The 16873-nt window shown below is 39.5% G+C and overlaps 1 pseudogene; it reads left to right on the top strand.

Annotated features, from left to right (window-relative positions):
* Positions 1 to 15230: 15230 nt before the first annotated feature.
* On the top strand, positions 15231 to 15709 carry LOC144220287 (large ribosomal subunit protein eL32 pseudogene; annotated as a pseudogene).
* The last annotated feature ends 1164 nt before the right edge of the window (positions 15710 to 16873 follow it).

Raw genomic sequence — 16873 nt, 5'->3', positions numbered from 1 at the left:
GCCCGGGGCCGCGCTCGCCCGCCAGGCTCAGCCCTTAGGGCCCTTCGGCCAGCTGGACCGTGCGGGCTCTGCCTGCCGTGCAACCGCCGAGCGGCTCCCCGCACCTCGTGCTCCACCACGCCCCAGGCTGGGACGCGTGCTCCCTTCTGGGCGCCCTAGAAAGCGCCTTCTCGGGCTCGTTTCTGTTTTCAGTTTCTCGTGCTGTGTGCCGGCTTGGCCCTTCCTGCAGCTGCCTGAAGGTGTTTTCTGCAGGGCAGACAAGCTTCGCCAGCTGTACACCAAACGTTGTCACTTCAGCAATGAGGAGCAAAGTCCCGGGAACCTCACCAGGCTCCGGGTGGCTTTTTACACACATGCATGCGTCTAACAGGTTACGAGGCGAGTCCCATGGTAACCCTGGGCCAGCTCCAAGTCTTCGTATTTCACAAAAGCATTAAATATGCCGTCATCAGGGCTGCTGTGTGTGGGGCTCGTCCTGACCACATTCATCTGGCTCCCGTGTCCCTTCCCCCCAGGGAGACTCAAACATTTAATTTCCTAAGCTTTAGGAGTTTTCAAGGGAGAGAGATTTCTCACATCAGGGAAAAAAAAAAGAGGTTCTGACTCAGCAAAAGACTTGTTGAGGCTTGCAAAATGGAAGGGGAGAGAGCTTTCCATGGTAGAGCTCTTGTTGGAAGCGATAGAAGAGGAGCTAATCCTGTGTATTTCCTTTTCTAAAGAAGCACTTAACAGAGCGACAAAAATTACAGTGAGGGTCTAGATAAAGAATAACAGAATGATCCTGTTTTGTAGTTTTAACTTTTTCTTGGCACTTAGGAAGTGAAACCATTGAAGGAACCCTAGAATGCAGTCCAATCCCAAAAGCAATAGAGGGGGTGTTCAGAATACTTGATTTTTTAATTCTTTTTTTAAATCGAGATGTAACTGACCTATAATACTGTATGGATTTAGGTGTACAACGTAATGATTTGATATATCTATTTATGCTGGGAAGTAACTACCGCGGTAAGTTTAGTTAATATCCACCACCACACATAGTTAATTTTTTTTTTCCTGGTGAGACTCTACTTGATTTTGATTTACAACTGGTCTAAAATTAAATAGTGTTATAGATTATAAAAGTACTGATGTAGGCAGAGTGTACTTTGTGATGAGTCCTCAGTCTATTAAATTTCATTTCTACTTTTGTTATTTCAGTGTTTCAAATTTTGTGAATCAAAATGAATACAGTAGAAAGAGAACAACATTGCAGAGGGAATTATGCTTCATGTATTATATTTATGTCTGATAGCCTGTCTAATGAAGTTTGATATTGCCTTTACAATAGAAAAAAGGGTTTTAAAAAAACTCAAATGATTCAGAAATTGGTCAGGTGTACAGAAAATTGATTTGAGTTAATAATCACAAACCATTTTTAACAATCAGGCAAAATATAGAACAGGAGAAGTACTTTTATTATTCTAAATTACAATGTCTAGAAAATAACCTAGGCTCATTACAATTAAAAATGTAAGTGGCCATTTTCACAGCATCCATTGACATATTCTTAACTATTATTCATTAATATATTTGGTAGGGAAAAACTGCTTCACAACTGAAGACTATAAGACAGCTTGAAAATGAACACATTTTTTTCTAAGTGAAGTTATATTTGGAATCATCTGCCGATCCAACAACAAATCTTGAAAGAGGAAGAAAATATAGGCATGAAAATTAGCTCAATCATCCACTAAAATTGCAGTTAGTGTAATGTAAGGAGGAGAGAGAGCATACATTTACAAGCCAAAAGCTACAATTCTGGGCTAAAGTTTGAATAAAAACAAGATTTCATGGTGTTCTGATACTGGTTTTGTTTTGGATTTAGAGACCTCCAAAACAGGAAAAAAGCTGTCACATTTGGTATTACACAATAAGGTCAAATTTCATATTAAGTACACCAAATTCCAAAATCCAACTATCAGACCCTCTGCTCACCACTTTAACATCTCAGAGAGTGTTGTGAGGATCCTTTCTTTTTTTTTTTTTTTTTTTTTTTTTTTAGAGAGGAAAGTTATATCATGAAATCTCTGTCTTTTAAGCTTGCGAGCATACCATCAATGAAAATATTCAAACAGAAAGATTTCCTATAGTGGAGGTGCAGGGCGACCAGAGGGGGGTGTGTTGTGGTCTTCTAGCAGACCCAATGCCAAAATCTTATGAGGGTATATTCTCCATTAACTATATGATCATCAGCTCAGTCCCTGACCTTGTTCAACAGTCTCTTGATCATTTTCTACCACTTTCTTGGGCCAGTATCTTTAAAATATTCTTGCTACAACCTAGCATACACATACACATGTGCACCTAAAAGAAAGCTGTAAGCAGTTCTTACTCTTTATACATGCAGTGAACTCTATTTTTAAATTCTATTTACTGTTTTAAACCAAGTTGATCTCCAATCATTAAGCTGATTTATAAGTCCCGCCATTAGGTTGTGAATTGAAATGTATTATTTTTTTAAAGTTTATTTATTGGGAGTGAGAGAGAGTGCATATGCACATGAGTGGGGGCGGGGCAGAGAGAGGAAGAGAGAGAATCCCAAGCAGTCTCCACACTGGCAGCGCAAAGCCAGAGCCAGATGAGGGGCTCTATCCCATGAACTGGGAGATCATGACCTGAGCCAAAAATCAAGAGTCAGATGCTTAACAAACTGAGCTACCCAGGCACATGTGCCATGAGTTGAAATTTATTATCACTGTCCTAGAAGACTATTTCATACCTTCTCCTCTATCTCAAAGCCTCCTCACACCTTCTCTCCTGCCCTCATTCTGAGCTGCTGACCTGGCTTTCTACTTCACTGAGAAAAAAGAAGGAATTACAGGGGAGCTTCCCCAGGTCTTCACTGCACCCTTTTCTAGTCACTGTGCATCTGTTCCTATGCACCTTCTTCCTTCCTGCTACATGGAGATCTTGCCCACACCCCACACTCCCATATAAGGCCAGCCCCTCCACTGACGCACCAGATCCTTCCTGCACCTGTTCAGGGCATGGCTTCACAGACATCCCAGGGGTCTCATAGACATCCTACATTTACCATGTCCAAAATTGAACCCCCCCCCCCGCCATCTTGGTAAATGGCACTCCATTGTTATAGCTGCTCAGGCAAATAAATAAATAGGTCATCCTTGACTTCTATTTTCTTCCAGCATATTCAAACCATTATTACCTGCTTATCATACCTTGAAGTTATACCCAAAATCCAACCACTGCCCACCACAAACAACCTGGACCAGGCAACATGACCTGTCCCTTGGCTTGTCGCTCTCACCTCCTGTCTAGCCCCCCAGCTTGTGGTCTCATCTCCCTACAGCCTATTCACATAGCAGCCAAAAGTCTCCTTTCAGAATGGAAGACAGATCATGTCAACCTCCCTGACCAAATACTTATATTTTCCTAGAATAACTGTCAAAACATTTTCAGTGACTAAATGGTTATTCACAATTGCCTGCTGCCTCCACTAACCCTATGACCACTTCTACCCACAATGGAATGCTTATTTCTTTAATACTCCAAGCCAACTTGGCCTCAGAGCCTTTGCCCTTGTAATTCTCACTCCCTGGAATATTTGTCCCCAAAGTACCAGCAGGGCTCTCATGGTTTTCATGTCTCTGACTCATTTCTTTTAGGTCTCTGCTCAGCTCTTTTTCTCTCATTTCTTTCAGGTCTCTCTGCTCATTTTCTCAGTGATATCTTCCCTGACCACCACTGAAATAGTAGCCCCTTCCTTCCATTCCAGTCTCCCTATTATTCACAAATGGTTTGTTCCCCCCCCCCCCCCCCAGTCTGACACTCTATGTACCTACATTGTTTATCTTCCTATTAGATCACAAACTCCACAAGGAAAGGTGCACTGTTTTGTTCACTGCTGCATCTTCGGCACTTGGAACAATGATGCCTGGCACACAGTAGGCAACTGTTAATTGTGCATGCACTGAATAATAGCTATAAGTACACTATAGCAATATGAGGGTCCACTTACCAGCTACTTATATGTTGGCAGGAGTTACCCAAACACCACCCACAGGCGCCTAGGAATTATACGGAAGGCAAGGTTGTTCCAGACATCAACAGGATAAATGTGTGAGGATGCACAGATCGGGCAGCTCAAGATCGCAACACAAAGGAATAGATCACCCTGGACTCCAGGACACAGGATTCAGGCTTAAGAACCTAGAGAAGAACCCCAGGCTTGAGGGACTAGGATACTGAGAAAGGAGAGTGAAATAGAAGGGTTCCTTACAGGAGTGGAGCAAAGACAAGGAGTCAGGGCTCCAGCTCATAGAAAGGGAATGAATTCATGTAGAATGACAGTGAGGCCAACTGGATGCTGAGCAGCCAAGCTGCTGGCTTCCTGGGGCTCCCCACCCTGGGAATGTTACTGACCCCATAGGGTGGGAGAGGGTTACTCTTCAGTGGAAGCTCATTAGCCTGACTTTGCATTGGGTGTAAAAATATAAATTAAGGCCCATACTGATCTCATACAACTTCAAGTTGCTTTACTGACACAACAACCCCAGAGTACCACCGTCTTTAGTACTTAACTGGTTGTTTTTTTTTCTACTTTTCTAAACCTTTCTTCATACTCTTCTCTGTTGCCTTCCTTCTCTTTACATATCCCTTACATGTTGGAGTTCCTTAGGCTTATATTGTTGGTTCTCTACTTCTACATGCTCTTTCTAGGTGACCTTATCCTCTATCATGTTTTCAAGTATCATCTATATGCTAATGTGCCAAACTCATATTTTCCACTGCCTATTAAACAGCTTGACCTTGGATCAGACACATCAATTCAATATGTCCACACCTGAACTTACCATCTTCCCCCAAACCTGTTCCTCCTCTTTTGCTCATTCTCTGGGTTGATGGCATCATTACACAAATTGCTCAAGCTGGAAACATGAGTCATCCTCTTCCCTCTCTCTTATCCTCCAAAAACAGTCAGTTACCCTACTCTCAATTCGGTTGCAGAAATAGTGCTCAAATGTTGTCTCCTCAGTCCGCTCCTCTACCTGTGTCTTAGCTCTCAGTCTTTTCTCTGACCTTCCCTGGTGCGCAGACTCTAGCTGGTGTCCCTACCATTTCTTCTTCTGAATCTCTTCCCTTTGGTAGCATCAACAAATGGCTAATATCCTGTCACACATCCTGGTCAATAAGCACCTCCCTAGCTTCTACCCTATCCAAACTTGCTGGTGAATAGGACCCTTCAGAAGCTATTTGCAATATGCCTCTTTGCCTTTATCTCCTGTCACTCTCCATAGTACCCAGTCTTCTGGATCAGACAAGTCTTTTCATTGCTCTGGGCCTTTGCACATGATGTTTCCACTTTCTGAAATGCCTCTTACATTTTTTCATCCGCTAATGCACCCTTACTGTTCAAGAGACAGTTCAAATGCCATAGCCTTTCCTGACTCTTCCTGGACAGTGAGTTAAAGCTTTTTTTACGTTCTCATACAACATTGTCATAATAATGTTTTCTTAGTAGGACACTTGTCACATGGACAATTATTATCTGTCTCCTTAGCTATCTGCCCTTTTATCTCTGAGTTGCTCTAGGTCATGGACTTTCCTTATGTATCTCTGCATCCCTTTGCCTGTCATTATACCTGAAGTACAAGTGCTCAGTACAAGTTTGTGGATTTGTAATTGCAGTAAGTGCTGTAGGAAGGAGAGTTGAAAGGCAGGAAAGGAGAGGAAGAAGGAAAAGAAAGGAAGGAGTGAAGAAGAAGGGAGGGAAGAAGGAAAATGTTTCTGAAACACACCTAAAAGGACATATGCCATTTACTAGAGAACCATAACATTAGTGACTTAATGTCTGCTAGAAAAAAGAGAGAGAGAGAGAAAAAGAATAGGCTATAAAAATAACAACAACAAAATCTCACTCTCCTTTTCATTGTTTTCTTTTGCAAGACCAACCTGAAAACTCCATTCCAGTTATTGTGCTATTCAAGGATGAATGCATTGACAAAGGAAAAATATCTAGAATATTTCCCTGCTGCTAATGTGTAGACTCCAAACACAATAAAAGGTCTTCACAGGTTATGTTACCCTTTGTGGAATCTGGGAGATTTGTCATCCAATTCCAGTACTCCCACCTCAGAGACAAGCTGGCAACCTCTGCAGTAATTCCTGACACATGCTCATTGGCACGTAGACAGACTTAACCGTTCCATTGCTTCTTGACTTGTATTTCTAGGTGTAGTTAACTTGGCTAGATTATAAATCTTTGGAGGTAGTGGCTATGCCTGCCTTATATATTCCTTTCTTTCCTTAGTTCATGATGCGTTTATGTAGCCAGAAACTATTTATTGAGTGCTGGGTGCTAGGGATACCACCATGAACAAAACTGAAGACGCATACATTATTCTGTGGCATCACAGAGGCTGTTGATATCAGCTATGATAGTTCCGAGCCCTAATTGTCTAGACAGAGTCATAAACAGTGAGATTCTAGGCTGAAACTGACCTACTAAATTGGAGTCTTACATGCTGCAACATAGCCTTGCTGGGCTGGTCATGGGTGGAGCCCTGGGGTGGATATGGAATATTGAACCAAGGCGACTTCAGCAGGAAGGCAGAAGAAATCACACACTGAAACATATTGTAACCCTAGGGATTCCCATTTATTATCTGCTTAACTTGTCATAGTATACTTTGTGACTAGATAAGCAAATAGTATTCCTATTTCATAGTTAGAAAACAAAGCCCAGAAATAAAGTAATTTGCTTCCAGTAGTTTGCATAGCTTGGGCTTAAAGCCCTCATCTTCCCATTGCTCAGTCTACTGCACCATTAGCTGTCCCTTGGACTATCACCTGAGAAATGCAATTTATCTGAGCCAAACAGACCCATAGGGACATACCCTAAGAGCAATGGTCATTACTTCTACTTAAGGATAATAGATGGAAAGAGTGATCCTTTAAAACTTTTCAGTAAAACCTAACTAAATGAATGGCAGTTGGCAGTAGTGATCTCAGACTGAAAGCATTTTATTTTTGAAATACATAGCCCACAAAACTTCAGAAATACTTCTCAAATGTGCATACTAATTTTTCTCCTATTAGAGTAATGAGGCCTGGCAGTATATATTGCATTTAATTCTTTTCTTTCATTTTGGAAAGCTAACTCCTTCAATTGATAAATTATTCTCTGCAGAGAAAAGTGAAGAAGAATTTGACTCAATATTAAATATTTAAACTTTATGTAGATGAAGAATATTGCATCTATCAAATTTGATCTTAATATTTTGGAATCATAGAAAGATTAAAAAGTTCAAACATATTTTGGAAACTGTGAATGTTTGGAAAGAAAAATCATGAACTTTATTTGATACCACACATTACACACCCCCATCTCTGTACAAGAATTGAGTAAGTATAAAGACAAGGTCTGAATAACATTCTGAGGTTATTTAATATTAGCCTAGGTTAGTGCACTGTCCTTGCTGCTATCAATTCACTTTTACTGTGCTCTAGGTAGGACTACAGGAGTTCATTGCATCTTGTATCCAAAATTCATGTATAAGTGTAAGTCATTGTAGTAAGTTTACAGAACATAATCCACAGTAAGAAAAAGAAAAATAGGCCTCAATTTGCAATAGAAAAAAAATTATAGATAGATTTGTGTGGAAAAAAACTTTAGAAAATTTTAATAAGTAGGTGAATCCCATATATATAAATACTAATGTTTTTTTAAGTTTTTTAAAAATGTTTTATTTATTTCTGAGGGACAGAGAGAGAAAGAGAGAGGCAGCATGAGCAGGGAGGGTCAGAGAGAGAGAGAGGGAGATACAGAATCTGAAGCAGGCTCCAGGCTCTGAGCTGTTAGCACAGCCGGGCTCAAACCCATGAACCGTGAGATCATGACCTGAGCCGAAGTCGGACGTTTAACTGAATGAGCCACCCAGACGCCCCAATGTTTTTGATTTATTTTTTTATTTTTTATTTTTTAAAAAAGTTTTTAATATTTATTTTTGAGACAGAGAGAGAGCATGAGTGAGGGAGCGGCAGGGAGAGAAGGAGACACAGAACCCAAAGCAGGCTCCAGGCTCCAAGCTGTTAGCACAGAGCCCGAAGCGGGGCTTGAATTCACAAACTGTGAGATCATGACCTGAGCCAAAGCCGGATGGTTAACCGACTGAGCCACTCAGGCACCCCAATACTAATATTTTTTAAAAGGCCCACAGTTGATCCATATTTCCCTCACGTTAGGAGACAGGGAAGAGGGATATTCTGGACACATGGGGGCTCTTGTGTCAGAGACCTACCTGGCTTTTAGCCCCTACTCCCAATGTTACTGTGTAACTTCAGCAATTGAGTTTTGGAGACCTTAGTTTTTCTCATCTTTGTGAAAGTGAAAAGAGCAACAACCATAATCTCAAAGTAGAAATTGTGAAAATGATTAGCAATATTTTAGGTAGAGAGTCTTCTATAATGTTTGACACAGAACAGATGTTTCAACAAGCACATAAAAACTCTTAGCTATTATGTGTCTTCATGAAGCTTAAAGCAAAGAGTAAACTCCAAGGTCAGATACAAGAACTTAGTGGTAACCCTTGTATGGGGGGTGGCGGGGGGGGGAGTTGCAATGGATAATGAAAACAAAACAATTATTCAAAACATGCACAAAGATGTTGGTAATGGCTTGATCCCTAAGGAAGACAATTGATGTAAATGGGACAAACTCTGGCTTCAGGACAGAAGTGAATTCCAGTATCAGTTCTGACACCTACTGGGTGGAGTTTATTAACCTAGGCAGGTTAACCGTTCTTAGTATCACTTTTCTTCTCCAGTAAGTAATACAGGGAGCCACACACAAAAGATACCCAATGCCGTTACAGCACTGGTCTTCAAACAGACACATCTAGACCTTCTTTGTTCCATAGATATATAACGTGAGCCACAGATGCAGGCTACATTTGTAATGTAAAATGTTCTAGTAGCCACATCTACAAAAAAGAGAAGGAGACAGATGAGATTAACTTGAGTAATACATTTTAACTCAACACATGCAAAATGTTATCATTTCATCATGTCATCGATATAAAAGTAATTATTGATTTTTCTGCATCGATTGATATGATTGTGGTTTCTGTGGTTTATTCTATTAATATAATGTATTACATTGATTTCCAGATGTTAAACCAATCTTGCATTTCTGGAAAAAAACCCTCTTCATTATACTGTGTGTGTGTGTGTGTGTGTGTGTGTGTGTGTGTGTGTGTGTGTATGTATATATGGCTGGATTTGGATTGCTGAGGATATTTGCATCTATATTCATATACTCATAGGGGATACTGGTCTGTAGTTTTCTTATGATGTCTTTGATTTTAGTATCAAGGGAATACTGGTCCCATAGAATAAGAGAATTGAAAACATTGGAAAATATTCATTCTAATTTTTTATAAAAGTATGTGAAGGATTGGTATTAATTCTCCTTTAGAAATGTGCAGAATTCACCAATGAAGCCATTGGGCCTGGGTTTTTCCTTTTGTTTAGTTTTTTTTTTATGTTCATTTATTTTTGAGAGAGAGACAGAGAGAGAGAGAGCACATGATAGAGGGAGGGGCAGAGAGAGAGGGAGACACAGAATCTGAAGTAGGCTCCAGGTTTTGAGTTCTCAGCACAGAGCCTGACGCAGGGCTCAAACTCATGAACTGCAAGATCATGACCTGAGCTGAAGTCAGATGCTCAACCAACTGAGCCACCCAGGGGCCCCTCTTCGGGAAGTTTTAAAATTACTAATTCAATGTCTTTGTTATAAGTTTATTCAGGTTTTTTATTTCTTCTTATTTCTGTTTCAGTTGCTTGGTTTATTTAATTTGTTGGTCTACAATTGTTCATAGTATTCCTTTACCATCCTTTTTATTTCTGTGACGTTGGTTTCTAGATCCTCTCTTTTATTCCTGATTTTAGGAACTTGAGTCCTTTATTTTTCTCTTGGTCAACCTAGCCAATGGTCACTTTTGTTGATTTTTTTAAAAGAGCTAACTTTGGATTTCATTCGTGTTCACTATTACTTTTATTCTCTATTTCAATTATTTGTGCTTTAATATTTATTATTTTCTTCTTTCTACCTGCTTTGGTTTTAGTTTATTCTTCTTTTGCTAGTTTTTTCAGGCAGAAGTTTAGGTTATTGATTTGAAATCTTTATTCTTTTCATAAAAACATGCATTATAGCTGTTCCTTTCTGACTGCTGTTTTAGTTGAGTCTCATAAGTTGCAGTATGTTGCATTTTGTTTTCGTAAGTGGCAGTATGTTGCGCTTTGTTTTCATTTGTCTCAAATTATTCTGTAATTTGCCTCCGGATTTCTTCTTTGACCTATTTGTTATTTAGGCGTGTTTTGTTTAATTTCTGCATATCCATGAATTCTCAAATATCTTTCTGTTATTATGACTTGAATTTCATTTGATTGTGGACAAAGAACATACTTTGTTTCATTACATGATTTTAGTTATTGAGATTTGTGTTATGGCTTCGTAACACATGCTCTCTATACTGGAGGATGTTCTATGTGCACTTGAGAAGATCTACTTTGCTGATTGGAGTGTTCTATAGATAATGTGTTATATTTAATTGCTTTACAGAGTTCAAGTTTTCTATTTCCTTGTTGATCTTGTGCCGACTTGTTCTATCCATTACTGAAAGTGGGTTATTGAAGTTTCCAAATATAATTGTTGAATTGTCTATTTTTCCCTTTAACTTCTGCATCTTATTTCATGTTTTGGGGGACTCTCTTATTAGATGCATTATGTTTATAATTGTTTTGTCTTCCTAATGGATTGTCCCCTTTATTATTTTGCCCTCCCCCCCTTTTTTTTATTCCTAGGAACAAATTTTGTTTTTAAGTCTATTTTGTTGGATATTAGTATAGCCACTCCAGCTCTCTTTGGGTTACCATTTACATGATATATATTTCTCTATTCTTTTACTTCCCACTTGTATCTTTGAATCTAGTGTGTCTCTCCCAGATGGCATGTAGTTGGATCAACTATGCTTCATTCTACCATATTCTGCCTTTCGACTAGAGAGAGACACACATTCTAATTAGAACGAGGCCCTCATTATTGCACCAACTGTACATTCATTGCTCTCATTACAAATTAGTTAATGAGAACTAGCATATTTATTCATCTTTTTATAATTCATGGAAATGGGTTATTTATATTGGACTTCTTTTAATCTTGACTACTTTTCATAATCTTATAGGATTCATTTTGTAATGTATTTCCCAATGTTTTTATAATATTTCTCGCTATGCTTTTCAGCACATTGATTTGAAATAAAAAGACGAAGGCAGAATTTTTCTGCAAGAAAGTGTGATTTGGCCTATTGGTTTACCAATAAGACATATGATGGACTGTTTCCATAAATTGAGCTAAAATGCAGCTCCACAGTTTTGATTTCATATATACATATAAAATTCAGGGAGAAAGTATAATGGGTATGTGAGTTTAAAGAGAAAAATGAAGGTTCCAGGCATTGTTCTAAGTGCCATGCAAGCGCCCTTCCATTTCATATTCCGCAGATGAGAAAAGAGAAGGGTGAACTTGTTCAAGGTCACATTAGTGCTTGGGAGCCTGGATTTAAACTCAGGTGATGTAACACCAGAGGCCACCTGCACCTAAGGCCCCCGTTATGGAATGAGCTGAGTCAGAGTGACAACTGCGTGTCACTTGGCCGCTTGAAATTGTTGTCTTGACAGTTCAAATATCCTCAAAGTAACTGCGTGAGATGGAGGGAGGGCACAGTATTATTACTGAGTAAATGAAAGCTAAAGTTAACTGAATTCATGAGGAAACACACCTCGTAAGTAGCAAAACTAAGCAAAATCACCATATTCTGAGTTATACCCCGTGTCCTCTTTCCATCTTGATCCTCATGACTCCAGCTGTTTCCCTTATGATTCAAAAAGATGGAATGCCTCAGCAGGTGTCCAGAGGAATCTGGATAGAGTGGGTGTGGAAAAAAGCAAGAAGACTCTTTGACTAGCAGGATCTACTTCCTTGAGGGAATTAGGAACATTGGGTCTGGTAAGATTGTAAGATGTCTGTGGGTCTAACTTGCTGGTAAATACTACCATAGTCTCTCCTTTATTAATAATCACAAGCGTTCACAATTTAGACACAACCCATTTGTAAAAAAAAAAAATACTGGTTTGTTGACTTTAAATGTAAATGAAAGATAATCAATGGATTTGTTATTTATTCATCCTTCTTGGGGACATAATCTGGAATCTGTCCATGGGTGAAACATCAGGCATCCCTTGACAGTATAAAGGTGCCACACTCTTTAAAGGCCTCTGTGGTTGGTTCATTTACTAAGGAGCATAAGATGTGCCATCTTCATAGGAGAATGGAAAGAGAACAATGGGTACTGAATTTCTGTAAGCATTTGTTTAACCTAATCCCCTACCACACATAGACTCTTCTCTGATGGCTGGTCTCCTTAGATAGGAGAGACTCACAAAAGATTTCAAAGGAACTGAAAATGAGATTGATAATAAGCTTTCTACTTGTGTTCAGCTCATTCCAGTTTAGAAAAAAAGTGTCCTGGTGCAGCTGACAGATACTGCCTTAGCTTCAATTTTATGAATCAGAGGCAGGTTTGTTCTGCCACTTCTCTGCCATTATACAAGATTAGCTATCTTGCCAAGTTTCACCATTGCCAATATAGACTCAGAAGCAACAAATACCACAGAGGATTTGAAGATAAAAAAAAAACTCCTATTTTGTAAGTTAAGCGCAGACATATTTATTTATGCAGAAGGTGAAACTCTATCCTCAATGTGGCCTATATATATATTTAATCCCATGACTTCTAAAATAAGCAATGTTATGATGATTAAAACAGAGGCACCTGTGTTCTTCTTGTTTAAGGAAAGATGGAAAGGGGGGAAATGGTGGGGGAAAAGGAGAGAGGCAAACCATGAGAGACTCTTGAATGCTGACAAAAACTGAGGACTGATGGATGTGGGGGGGAGGGGAGATGGGCACGGAGGAGGATTGTGGGGATGAGCACTGGGTGTTATGTGGAAACTAATTTGATAATAAACTATTTGTAAAAAAATTTTTAAAAAAAGAAAAGATGGAATGAAGAAAAGGAATTCCGTAATTCTTGTCTATATATGAATTAACACAAAATATTAACTGTTAACAATTTATAATGTCAAATATTAACATTTACCTACTACTCTCTTACATGCAAGGTGCTATTCTAAATATTTAATCCACTTTACAACTCTATGATAAATACTATTATTGTCCTCATTCCACAGGTGAACAAACGGAGGCATAGAAGTGTTAAGCAGCTTGCCTGAAACCACAGAGCTAATATAAAGCCAAAATCCCAGAGCTCTTGCTCTTGATCTGCTGGGCTATAATTGATGAGTCCAATAACTTTGTCCCCACTGAACTGAAAAGACTTCCAAAAAGTGGTGGGACTTTAGAAAATCTTTCAAAGACAGGAGTAAATTTAGAAAAGTGAAAAGTTAGAGAATTTACAGTGCTTGTCAGTAAACCCACTTTTGTGTAGCTTTGCCAGATTTTTCTTCCACTTATCTCAGATAACTGAGTCTCATTGAAATATGGAACAATGTATGTCTAGGCCGCAGAGTCATGACAGTGTGTCAGGTCTCTCAGAAGATGGCTTTGTGCTGGGATGGCTTACCTGTTGATCTTACTGAAACGGGGGCCACCAATTTCCACTGATGCATTCCAGACCACTGATGACACCCCTTAAACACCATACAAATGAATGCCTTTCCATCTTTCTTCCTTTCCTCCCTCCCTTCTATTCTCTAAGTCAGTGAAATTACTTTAAATGGACAGGCTCTGTGCCAGGTGCTGATGATTAAATAAATACATATGTACATAGTTCCTGGCCTTTATGAAGACTCAAACATTGTTTTAAAAATGGCCATCTGTTCATGGTATAAGCAGGTGCAAAAGCAGGAATGGTTACTTCAATCTGGGGCATTGGGAAAGGCTTCATAGAAGAGGCTGTACTGGAAATTAGCCCTAAAAATGTAGGATGGGGATGGGGACGGGGTGGTCAGAACAGAACTATAAGAGCATTCCAGGAAGAGGGATCGACAAGAACAGCAAAGTATTGGAGGAGGAAAAACAGTAGATCACATTGGAGGAAGTGGAGAGAAGTTTACCTGAATGAGGGCAGACTGTGACATGCAGCCATTAGAACGAGGCTAGAGAGGCAGGCAAGGGCCAGACCAGGAGAGAGAAAGAGAAGTCTCATCACTGAAAATCCACTTTCAGGACCTAACCACACCTGTGAATGGTGATCATATTTTAAAAATTCCCTGAAGTTCATCTAAGACCTCAACACTACCTGAAACACTGGATACTTTTACTAACATTACGGTAGCCTCCTAACTGGTCTCCTCACTTCCGCTCCTGCCCTCTTATAATCTTTTCTTATAACCCTTTCTCCTGTAGTTTCTGTTGCACTCAGGTGCATCATTCACTTGCTTATAATCTTTCAGTGTCTTACTTGCCGTGGCCTATGAGGCCCTGCATGATCTGCTGTGAACTTGCACCGTTCTCCCCCTCTCTCACAACCACATAGGTCTTTCAGTTTGTCAAGCACTCCAAGATGTTCTCTGGCCCAGAAGACTCTTCTCCCAGCTGCATGGCTTGCTGCTTCTCTTTCATATCTCATCTAAATGGGATTTCCTCATAGAGATCATCATGGACCATCTGCTCCAAAGTACCTCCCTTCTTAGGCCATCCTTTATTTCCTTGCTAGCTCTTACCACCAATCTGTACAATTTAATTAATTAATTAATTTTATGGTCTATTTATTTCACCAAATGTATGATCCATGATAGACTAATGCCCTGCCTTGTTTTGACTTATCCCCAGCTGGTTCCTTAGCCCATGGCACAGAATATACTCTTGAAAGAATTATTCTATGTTAAATGAATATAAATATCATGAATCTTTGGTATGTAATGATAGATTTCCTTTCTTTTCCTTAAAAAAGAAAAAAGTCTAGACCGGGTTCCCAAACTGTATTTTAATCAGTAATGAATTAAGATAAAAAAGAAAGAAAACAAAAGACAAACTATGTTGTCGAGTTTTTATTATTAAGTCTACACATAAACCAGATCAAACCTGCACACTTTTCCTCTTTTTTGGTGCTGTCTGTTGTGGTGGCAGCCATCTCTTATTTGGAATCATGGCTGCCCTCAGACCTCTGATGTAGCTCAAGATCATTAAAAGGAGGACCAAGAAGTTCTTCTGGCACCAGTCAGACCAATGTGTCAAAATTAAGTGCAACTGATGGAAAACCAGAAGCATTGACAATAGGGTGGACAGAAGATTCAAAAGTCAGATCTTGATGTCCAACACTGGTTACAGGACCAACAAGGAAACAAAGCACATGCTTCCCAATGGCTTCCAGAAGTTCCTAGTTCACAATGTCAAGGAGCTTTAAGTGCTGCTGATGTGCAACAAATATCACTGCAGAGAGATTGCTCACAATGTCTCCTCAAAGAACCAAAAAGCTATTGTGGAACCACAAAGCCATTGTGGAACCACAAAGCCTTTGTGGAAAGAGCAGCCCAGTTGTCCACCAGAGTCACCAATCCCAATGCCAAGCTGCACAGCAAAGACAATGAATATACCGCTTATGTGCATGTCATATTATGTGAATAAAACCATAAAACTAGAGGCACGTATGTGGCTCAGTCAGTTGAGCATCTGACTTTGGCTCAGATCATGATCTTATGGTTGACAAGTTCAAGTCCTGCATCAGGCTCTGTGCTGACAGCTCAGAGCCGGGATCCTGCTTCAGATTCTGTGTCTCCCTCTTTCTCTGCCCCTCCCCTGCTCATGCTCTGTCTCTCTGTCTCAAAAATAAATAAACATTAAGACAAATAAAAAATAAATAAAACCATAAAACTACCAAAAAATGCACACTTTGTCTATCATCATTTTACCAGACAGATGGGTGGAGAGCTTAGGCATTCCAGACCAAAGACACTATAAAGCCACAGAGATGGAAATAGTATGATGGCTTTGAGCAAAATCAAGAAGATGGTTGGAGGAGAGTAGCCAATAACGAATTTAAAAAATTTGGTAGGTTTGGATGATGTAGAATTTCATGTACGATACAAAAGCATTCAGATACATCACTTCTCGGCCTTTTGGCTTGCACTTGATCTTTGGCTAAGATCAAGTGCAAAAGCATTCAGACTTGATACTACAGGGAGTGAGGAGCTCTACAGGATCAAAGACTTTTAAGTAGGAAGACTACATGACTCAATTTGTATGTAAAAATTATCATCTGTGGCCAGTGTAGCTAATGGCTTGGAAGGAGATAATATACAAATCAGGGAATCCACTTAGAGGGTTGTTATAACCTATGAGCAAGATGGAGGATCAGGCAATGGCAACTGAGGATGAAAAAGAAAGAATGGGTCTTTGCAATTAACCCTTCTTGGAATGACTTCTGCTCTAACAGCCTTGCTTGCAGTTTTGGCTTGCCTCATCTAGCTAGGGGCTTTCAAATAAATTTCCATATTATTTATCAGTTGGCCTCTTAGCTACCTTTTTTGATGATGTATTTTTTTTTTAAACCACGAAACTATCGAGCCTTCATTGTGAGGATAGAAAGAATAAATGGATGTAAAAGCAGTTTGCAAAGTACTATACAAATGGAAACTATTTTTATTACTAGTAAGTCAATTTAGTCTACAATGAGAAAAAATCACTTCCCCACATGTAAGCTCCCATAGGCAAACTCCCCAGGCAGAATGAATCACTCTTATAACTAGAGCACTTTTTTGTACTTCTATCATAACACCTCCATTAATTATA

This window comes from Crocuta crocuta, unplaced genomic scaffold (assembly GCF_008692635.1).
Source record: "Crocuta crocuta isolate KB4526 unplaced genomic scaffold, BGI_CrCroc_1.0 scaffold179, whole genome shotgun sequence".
NCBI classification, from domain to species: Eukaryota; Metazoa; Chordata; class Mammalia; order Carnivora; family Hyaenidae; genus Crocuta; species Crocuta crocuta.
The sequence above is the reverse complement of the archived record's forward strand: the minus strand, read 5'-3'. Positions and strand labels throughout refer to the sequence as shown.